Below are 9,679 nucleotides of genomic sequence, written 5' to 3' on the forward strand. Positions count from 1 at the left end.
TCTGCCTGTGTCTCTGCCTCTCTCTCTCTGTGTGTGTCTCATGAATAAATAAATACAATCTTTAAAAAAAAAAAAAAAGGAACAAGCTGGTCTAGGGTTAGCTTTGGGCGGGCAGGAAGCAGGCTCCATCCCTGGAGGGGGATCTGGGGCGGGAGGAGCATGGCACCTGGAGAATGAAGACACACTCCTGACATGCTGGGGGGACCAAGAAAAGGGAGCCCTCCGGGATACAGGCTGTGGCAGGAGGCCGAGGGACTGTTTGTTATATGGACCGGGCCCAGCCACACTGGGGCTGGTCTGGCAGTTTGTTCATCTGGTTCCTTGCTCCAAACTTGAAGACTGTCTGTGTTGTGGAGGAGGCGACAGCTTATCACTGGGCTTTATTGCAGGGCTATGAATAATGAGCACACTCCCGCCTGCCCGGAATGGGGGAGATGGGCCTGCCAGCCCGGTCAGTCCCTCCCCAGAGCCCCTGCCTCCCTCCCTGCCAAATTCCTCAGAGCCCAGTTGATAAGATTAGTGGTTCCTCCTCCTTGGGGGCTGAGATCTCAAAGGCCCCAGTAGGGCTGGGCCCGGGCATGGGTGAAGCCCCCATTCAGAAATGGCTTGATTTGGAAATCCTCGAGGTGACTTCAGAGACTTCTGGTTCTGTTCCCACTTCCAGGCCCCTACTACACCCCAGAGTCAACACCCACAGGACGATCCTATGAGAGGGTGAGTGCTGGGCGCTCAGGGAGCAGGGGCCAGGCAGCAGAAGGGGCAGGGAAGCAAGGGCTGGCCACAGCCCCAGAGGCCCTGCCTGCCCCAGACCCCGGTTCCCGTCTTGGCTCCCTGCACCCCCCTCACAAAGGCTGCCCCGGCTCAAGACTGGCCACCTCTGCGCCCTACATGCCTGTGGCTGGTACCCTTGGGAACCCCTCGGACAGCCTCAGCCACCTGGCTGCTCACCCAGACCCTACCTGCCTTTCACCAAGTCGAGTCTGAGCAGAGATGTCACTGAATTTGCAAAGGTTTCCCCCCCTCCCCCTCCACCCCATGCCCAGCCCCCAGGGGCTCGCCGAGGGCTATACTGCAAGCACCCTGGGTACCATGGTCAGGCCTGCCTCAAGGCGTTTGGTGGGTTTTGTGTGTGGAACAGAGGTCCCTTCCACCCAGCTGCTGGCTTCCGGGCCATGCGTGCACACACCAGTCTCTCCCTCCGGGGACTTCATGGGGGTGGGGTGGGCGCAGAGCCCATGCTGGGTATTCATCTGACTGTGAAATGATTTGTGGGGTGTATTTAAAATTCCCCGCTGGCAGCTGTCAGGAGCCTGGAGCTCTGGAAGGAGCTCTGGAACGGATTCTTCTGCCTGCTGCTGTGGGATCTGGGGAAGGTCACCTAACCTCTCTGGGACGTTCCCATTTCCTACTCTGGGAGATTTGGATGACCCATCCGTGGAAACTGTGAGGAATGAGGCCAGGAAGGGGTCATGAGTCACACTGGGGTCAAGTCATTCCCAAGTTCCTGGCGGGGGGTGGGGTGGGGCCACCCTGCCTCGGGGCCAGGCCACCTCTCAGTATTGCCTGCAGTTCCCTGATTCCCAGCAGACGAGTATCTCCCCTGACCTCCTAGAAGCGCTGTGCCCAGAAGGCGGGCCACCACCTGGACCTGGACCTGGACCCACTCCTCCTTTCTCCCGAGCACCTGCCTGCCACACCTGCCTGTCCTTCACCCGGAGCAGAGCTTGACTGAACTCGGGACCCGTGTTGTGATGTAACCAGGATGGGTGGAGGGACCTTCAAGGGGTCATCTACCATCCTGATGCTGGAGGGGGTGTTCATGGTTGACTTCAGGGTTTCAAGCTCCCCGCAGGTGGGGACCTCGGCCAGCACAGGAGCCCAAACAGGCTGATTTTCTTTTTTTCTAAAGATTCATTTATTTATTTTGAGAGAGAGAGAGAGAAAAGAGAGAGACTTTCCAGCAGACTCCCTACTGAGCACAGAGCCCAAGACAGGGCTTGATCTCATGACCTCAGATCACAACCTGAGCCAAAATCAAGAGTCGGAGCCACCCCGGCTCCCCAAAAAGGGTGGTTTTCTAGAACCTCTAGGGTTGCCTGGAGTCTTCCCCGTTGGCCAGGAGAGGAAGGGGCCTGAGTGGATTTGGGTGCCGTGGGCCTGTCAGCCTGTCCAGCACCACCCCCGCACCATGCAGACAGCAACCTCCCCGGCAGGAGGCAGTGCGGCTGGTAGCAGGTGGCAGCTGCGGGACGGGTCAGCCTGGGGCGTCCACATTTCCACTGACCAGCCTCTCTGGTCTCCAGCCACATCTTGTGGTCATGCTCTTGCCATTTCTCCCCCTCACCCCCACCGGGGAAGTCTCAGGGATGCTGACGCCACAGACCATCTCTGCTGGCTCCTGACTGGGCTTCTGGAATGCCCCCTGCACTGGTTCTCCTTCCCTTCTCGTCCGCCTTCATATCTTCCTGCACGAGGCAAGACCACTGGGAAGCTTGAAACACGGGAGCCTGGATATGCCACTTTCCTGCCCAACACCTCCCCAGGGCTCCCCACCCCTCATAGGACGAAGTCGTCTTCACGGAGCATGGCCCTTCCTCCTGTGAGCCCGGCTGCCCTCCTCTCCTCCTCTGCCCGCATTCCAGCCATTCTGCATCCTCGGAGTTCTCCCATACACCGGGGTAGACGCCCCTGAGGTAGCGCACCTGCTCTGGGAGGCCCTCTCTGGCTTCATCTGCCAAGCTCCTATTTATTCCTCAAAACCCCACTCGAGTGCCACTTCCCCTGAGAAGCCTTCCAGGACCTCAGGTCTGCACGTGGAATGACTCGGCCTGTGGTTTGCTGTTTCACAGCGTGAAGCACATCTGGCTTTCAAGGGGGCAGCTCTTTCGGTTGCCATGGCCCGAGGGGGATTTGGAGCCTGAGAGGGGACCCCGGGTGTTCAGGGGGAGAGACACCGGAACACAGCCCTGCACTAGGTGGGCGTATGGGGGGGGCACTTAGCAGCCTTTGTTGGGGGCACCTGGCTGAGACTGTGGCACACGCCTTGTCCACACACCTCAGGTGACGATCTCAGAAGGAGCCTTCTCAAGTCGGAAGTGGAGACCCACCGCAAGAGAGCTTTTGGGGGTGAAGCCCGTGGGCTGTGTCTTGCTGGGATTTGGCTTCTACGGGCTGTAGTCATTTGTCCAAACCCAGCAAATATACACCTAAGATTTCTGCGTTTTTTGTTTTTTTTTAAAGAAATTATTATTTTTAAAAGATTTTATTTTATTTATTTATGAGAGAGAGAGAGAGAGAGGCAGAGACACAGGCAGAGGGAGAAGAAGGCTCCATGCCCGACGTGGGACTTGATCTGGGGACTCCAGGATCACGCCCTGGGCTGAAGGCAGGCGCTAAACCGCTGGGCCACCTGGGCTTCCCGATTTCTGCATTTCATTATATATGTAGTTTACATCAAAAGAAAATACACCTTAAATAAATCTTGCATCCTGGGGAATGGCACGCATGCCAGGCTATGTCGGGGGAGGTGGACCGAGGTCTGCAATTTATTTTGAAATGTGTCCTGCAAGTGTGTGGGACGGAGAGAGAGAGAGAAGGAGTGAGAGAGAGAGAGAGAGAGAGAGAGGGGTTGATAGAGTCAGCTCAGTCGTTCCTTCACAGTAGGAGTCGAGGCGGTGGCTACACACGTATCCCCGTCAAGGTCGTCCAACTTTGTGGTATGTATGAAATTCTAGAACAAGGGGCACCTGGTAGCTCAGTGGTCCTCTACGCTGCCCCTGTGCGCGGACTCCCAGGGCAGGGGCCGCAGGTGGCTTTTCCTCGCACCCGGGGTGCTGGGCCGGGTGCCTGGCACGTGGGGGGGGGCAGGGGGGCTCAGGACACTTTGCCGGGTGAGGGGCTGCTCTGGGCGGTTTTGCCCCGTTGGTGGCCTGGGAAGCCCCGCAGTGCCTGCAGTCGAAGGGGAGTCTGGCCAGTAGAGACGCCCTCACGTCGCACCCTGAGTGGGCGAGCGGGGTGGAGGGAGCTCGGAGCCCCTCTGTCCTGTGTCGGGAGGGACCATTCCAGCGCTTTCCCGCTGCCGATCGTGCCCCCCACGGCCCAGCTCCAGCCTCGCCGCCTGCCGCTCTGGCATGTGCAGCCTCTGCACCTTTGCCCACCCCGCGTCCCCTTCCCGGAAGGCCTCTCCAGCTCCCCGGCCTCACCCAAAGTCCGCCGGCCTCCGCTGCCCTCTGCCTCCCTGGCCGCGGCCCTGGCCCCTGGCCTGTGCGGGGCTCAGCGGCCGTCGGCCTGTCCGTCTGTCTAGCCTGGGCCGTGTGAATTCGGCGTCAGGCACTCCCAGCCCGGGTCTCCTCTGGCCCAGCTCCCCGCGCCCCCAGCTCGCCACACCCTGCCCCTCCCCAGGGCAAGGCACGGGGACTGGGCAGAGCGGGACGGGCACCGCGGCGGCCAGGCTGACGGGCAGAGCTGGCCCTCGGAGCCAAGGTCTCGGTCCCAGGCCCAGAACAGGAGCCATTTTATGAATGAAGCGTCTGAAATCGGAACTTGCCCACGCGGGGACGGAGGCAAGGCCGTGGGCCTCGGCTAGAGGAGTGGGCACCTGGCCTCCTGGTCCCCTCCAGGTCGCCGCCTGCCCGGGAGCCTCCTCTCCAGCTCCCCCAACCCGACCCCCAGGGTCTCACGCCGGTGGCTCCCCGTCTCTTCCCGAGCTGCCTCCTGTAAAGTGATCTTTCTACATTGACTTAAACTTCTATTTAAAGAGGAATTCCTCATAATTACTCAGCCGCGGAGCTGACATTGTTTGGCTCTGTTTATTTAGTTTCTCCTAGCGATTGGCAAAATGTCCTCGGTGGCTTTCGAGAGCAGATATAGACGAATGACCTGTTGGTCATAAAATAAAGTATGATGTCCTTTTCTGTCCTCGGGGAGAAGGCACGCGGAGGGGACATGCCTCCCCATCCCGTCCTATAAAGATGCCAAATCTGGTCATTTCAGAGGTTGGATTAGTAGAGCGGTTATACTTTCTGAGAGGCGCCCATACTATCCGGATGGGAGTAGGAGTCGCGTGTTGTGTGTGTGGACCACAGGCACCCACACCCGCGCACAGCCTCACAGATGGCGAAGGGCACATGCGCCACTGGGGGTGAGGTGGGGATTAATACTTCTATTTTTTTCCCTCAAAAAATTTTAATTGATATTTGGCTTTTTGTCTAGCAGGGAAACTAAAATAGTCGGTTATTTATATAGACGTGTTCCCAAGATGCTTCCCTGCCCTCTCCCGCCCGCCACCCACCTGTGGCCCCTTCAGCCCCAGCCCCACAGTGATCTTACAGAACTTTCGGGGAGAATCCTGCGGACAAACCTGCCAAGATGTGCCGGGCTCAGAGGCAGCGGCGACTGGGGGGCCCGGGGGCAGCTATTGCACCGCGTGCTCCCCAGTGATTCCCAGCGAGTCTGGGAGCTCGCGGGCGCCGGGGACATGGTCGCGCCTGTCCTCACGCCCCGCAGCACCCCCAGCCCCACCTGCCTGTTTCCCACGAGCCCCCGCTGGGCACCAGCACACCGCAAACCCTGCAGGAGCTGCTGGGGGGCGGCTTCCCGTCAGCACGCCCCGTTCCCCATCCCTTCTTGATGTTTCCTGCCAGCCAGTCCTTGAGGGGACCCTGTGTCCCAGGGCAGCCCTCGGGGACCATGGCTTTGTGCACCGCAGTCGCCGTCTGAGTGGGACGGCCTGCGCCTTGAGCCCTTGTGGGGTCCCCATGTCACCCAGTCACTCAGGGTGGGAACCTGTGTGGAATCGACGGGACAGCACATGCTTGTGGCCTTAAGGCAGCGGCGCTGGAGCCAAAGGACGCGTGCAGCTGATCAAGGGCCCCTTCTGGAAACGTCCTTTCTGTGGGTGCACGCGTGGGTGAGTCACACCAGCTTCTGCTCTGCTCTGAGAGCCCTGCCCGGATGGCTGGACATGAAGCTGGGGCGGGGGCGGCTCCTGCGGGTTCACAGTCCAGCCAATTCAGGACACCTCTGAGTCACCTGGGAGGCTGCTGGTCCCTCCCAGTGCTTCAGATTTAGTAGGTGTCTGGGGTGGGACCTGGGAATTTGCTCGTCTAGAAGGTTCACAGGTGATGCTGATGCCGCCGTAGGTCTAGGGACCGCACTCTGAAAGCCACTGGTCTAGCAAATCCCCCGAGGAACAGAGCCCAGGGCAGTGGTTTCCACATCGAAAAATCTGGTGATCTCAAAAAAACCAAAAGGCTGTCTGAGAAGCCGGCAGCACGTGGCCCGCGGGCTCTCAGCAAGTCCGAGCCTTGAGATTTCATCAGAGGCCACCGGAGTCACCAACTGGGGGCGCGGGGGCGGGGGGAACAGGAGCATCGGCCTAGGGGAGGACGGTGGGCGTCTCAGGACGTGGGCTGTGAGCGAGGGTGGGCAGGCCGGGGCCCAAGGTTCTGCAAACCCCTGAGGTTGGGCACGGAGGAAGAGGAGGCCCCTAGCGTCCCTCGGCCTCCCCAGCTCCGCTGGGCTGCAGCTTCCCTTGCGGGCGCCAGCCTGCTCCCCCCGGGCCCCCAGACACCGCCGTGGCGTGGCCCGGGCCAGAGAGACCTGGGAGCCCTCGCTGCCCACGACACCTACGGTTTTAGAATCTGGAGAGCAGATGGCTTTCCTCGCTAAGCAACTTGTGAAACAAACAGTTTGCTTCAGGGCTTTCTTTTTTGAAGCTGACTTTGTTGTTGGGGTGGGGAGATGTGTGTACAGATAAGCTTCTCAATGTGATGACATCACAAGGATAATAAAATTGCCACTTTGCACGCTGTGTCTTTCACCTCTGAGGCATGTTCTTCAAATAATCACAGGTCCATTCCCTTGGTGACCAGTCCCTAGGCCTGGGCTGGACGCGGGGAGTGGGTGCCTCTGACAGGCAGGAGGCTTGGCAGCAGCCCTCCAGAGGGCTTGGAGGGAGCTGCCTTCCCTGCAGGGCCTCAGTTTTCCTCTCGTAAAAGTGGGCTGAGCTGCGTGGTTTTTAAGGTCTTGGCCTGTTCCCATCACACACACAGAACTGATTTCCACAGGGAAGACTTTTTCCAGTGGGATCTGTACTGCCTGGTGTCTACTGTAGGTGAATTTGACCCAGAGACACAGAAGTTGATTTTTTCCTTTTGTTTGGGCGTGGTCAGAGGCTGTCCATGTCCTGGGGGGCCCTGAACTTAAACGGTTTGTAACAGGGTCTCTCTAAGAAAAGCAATACAGGATCACTATTCAAGGGGCACCCGGGGGCTCCATCCGTGAAGCATCTGCCTGCAGCTCAGGTCTTGATCCCGAGGTCCTGGGATTGAGTCCCGCATTGGGCTCCCTGCTCAGTGGGGAGCCTGCCTCTCCCTCTCCCTCTGCCCCTTCTCCCTGCCCATGTGTGCTCTCTCTCTCTCTCTCAAATAAATTAATAAAATCTTAAAAAAAAAAAAAAAAGAATTACTACTCAAAACTCAGTGCAGGGCCCTGGCAGGGGCCCAGGCCAGGAGGTGCCCCGAAGCCCACACTTCTTAGCTTCACGGAATACCTTCCACGGGGGCGCTGAAAGGCCTGCCATCGTCCCAGCCGAGTGTCAGGGTCCAGCGTCTTGGAGACCCTTGAGAATGTCACGGGCTCGAGTTGGCGCTTTGCAAACCTGAGTGTCTCTGCTCCTGTCCTGGCCCGTGTTTTGGCTTTGACATTGCGGTTGCCGGGCAACCGTCTATCCTATAGGAATTCACACTCGTTCTTCCAGGCAGACGCACATTTAATTCCAGACCCTGAGTGCTCCGTGACACGGGGTGTCACCAGCCTGCACCCTCACAGAAATAACCCGAAGCACTGAGTCAAAAGTAGCTGGGGGAACTGATACCCACATTTGATCTTATTCCCCTAAAATAGCCTGGTCCTGTTTATGGGGCCTCTGTTGTGAGAGGGGACGCGGGAGCCGGGCTATGCTGGCGGCTGCCTCTCTCCCCCTGGCCGCCCGCCTCCCCGCGCCCATCGCCAGGACCACTCGCGGTGACTCAGGGTCCTGAACGTGACGCAACACCCTTGGCTCCCGGGCGGGCTGACAGGGAACGTGTGACGGCCTTGGAACCCCTTGGGGCCGCCGGCCGGTTCTGGACCAGGGTCAGGTGCAGCGAGGAGCTGGACTCTTGAGCCCCAGGGGGTGGGGAGGGGCCCGGACCTGGGACAGGCCGCCGAGGCTGGGCCGGAGCGCATGTCTGCGCCCCCTCCAGGGCAGCGGGGGTCACCAAGCTCCCACGCGGCCCACCGTCCCCTAGGGAGCTTGAAGTGTCACGGTGAGCTCCCCGTGCACAGCCGGCCGTGTCACCTCCCTGAGCAGCGTGTGGGTGCCTGGGCACCCCTGGGTTCTGACGGCCCGCGGCCCTCGCCCCACGTGGGTGCACCTGGCCCCCTAGGGTGCCGGGCCGGGAGCGGGAGGTGGGCCTTCCCAGGGTGGGGAGTGACGAGCGGAGGGCGGCGCCAGCTGCTGGCTTGGAAGACAGTCACGGCGGTGCGAGTCTGGGCAACACCGGAGCGTCCACTCCATGAGGCTGCAGAGTTTGTTCATTGGTTGGTTTAGTTTTTATTTTTTTATGTGGTCAAAACACATAGACCTTGCCCTCTTAGCCGCCTGTGAGCGTACAGGGCAACCGTGCTACGTACGCTCGCGTTCTTACATCTCAGATCCGAGGAGCACTTTCCTCTTTTTTTTTTTTTTTTTTAAGATTGTTATTTATTTATTGAGAGAGACAGAGAGTGAGTGAGAGAGAGAGACAGAGAGAGAGAGAGAGAGAGCATGAACAGGGGAGCGAGGCAGAGGGAGAAGCAGACCATCCCAGGAGCAGGGAGCCTGATGCCGGGATCAACCCCATAATCCTGAGATCATGACCTGGATCTTGAAACCAAGGGTCAGTTGCTCAACTGCCTGAGCCACCCAGGTGGCTCCTTTCCTCATGTTTATGATCGAGTCCTTGGTGTTTTGTTGTTGAGTTGTAGGAGTTCTTTATATATTCAGGTTATTAACCATTTTGCTGATATGTGATTTGCAGTTACTTTCTCCCATTTTCTGGTTGCCTTCTCAATCTGTGGATTATTTCCTTTAACGTGCAAACTATCGGTCAGTGTTGTTTTTTAAGTAAGTTCCACACCCAGCGTGGGGCTTGAGCTCACAACCCCGAGATCAAGAGTCTCATGCCCTACTGACTGAGCCAGTCAGGGACGCCTGTGGTAAGTCTTGAAGTATAATATAGAGCAGGCCAAATGATTAAAGAGCATTAAAGAATACATTGATTGTACTTTCTGTCACAAAATTCAGACCTCAAAACTGAGGTAAAAATCAAATCAACAGGGCAGCCCTGGTGGCTCAGCCGTTTAGCGCGGCCTACAGCCCAGGGCCTGATCCTGGAGACCCGGGATCGAGTCCCACGTCAGGGTCCCTGCATGGAGCCTGCTTCTCCCTCTGCCTGTGTCTCTGCCTCTCTCTCTCTCCTCTCTGTGTATTCTCATGAATAAATAAATAAAATCTTAAAAAAAAATCAAATCAACATTATACCTATTAATTCTAGTGACAAGTCGACAGTAATAAGTTTGTAGTAAATTTTTTAGAAAAGGACTTAGATGCCGGGGGAGCTACTCCAAGATTGTCCCCCTAGGCCTCACCTGGAGT

At 58.1% G+C, this 9,679-nt stretch overlaps 1 long non-coding RNA gene across 1 annotated transcript; it reads left to right on the forward strand.

Annotated features, from left to right (window-relative positions):
• Positions 1-565: 565 nt before the first annotated feature.
• On the forward strand, positions 566-3,496 carry LOC140634883 (uncharacterized). The gene is made up of 2 exons (XR_012032217.1): positions 566-714; positions 1,613-3,496. It is a non-coding gene; the product is annotated as an uncharacterized lncRNA (long non-coding RNA).
• The last annotated feature ends 6,183 nt before the right edge of the window (positions 3,497-9,679 follow it).

This window comes from Canis lupus, chromosome 6 (assembly GCF_048164855.1).
Source record: "Canis lupus baileyi chromosome 6, mCanLup2.hap1, whole genome shotgun sequence".
NCBI lineage: Eukaryota > Metazoa > Chordata > Mammalia > Carnivora > Canidae > Canis > Canis lupus.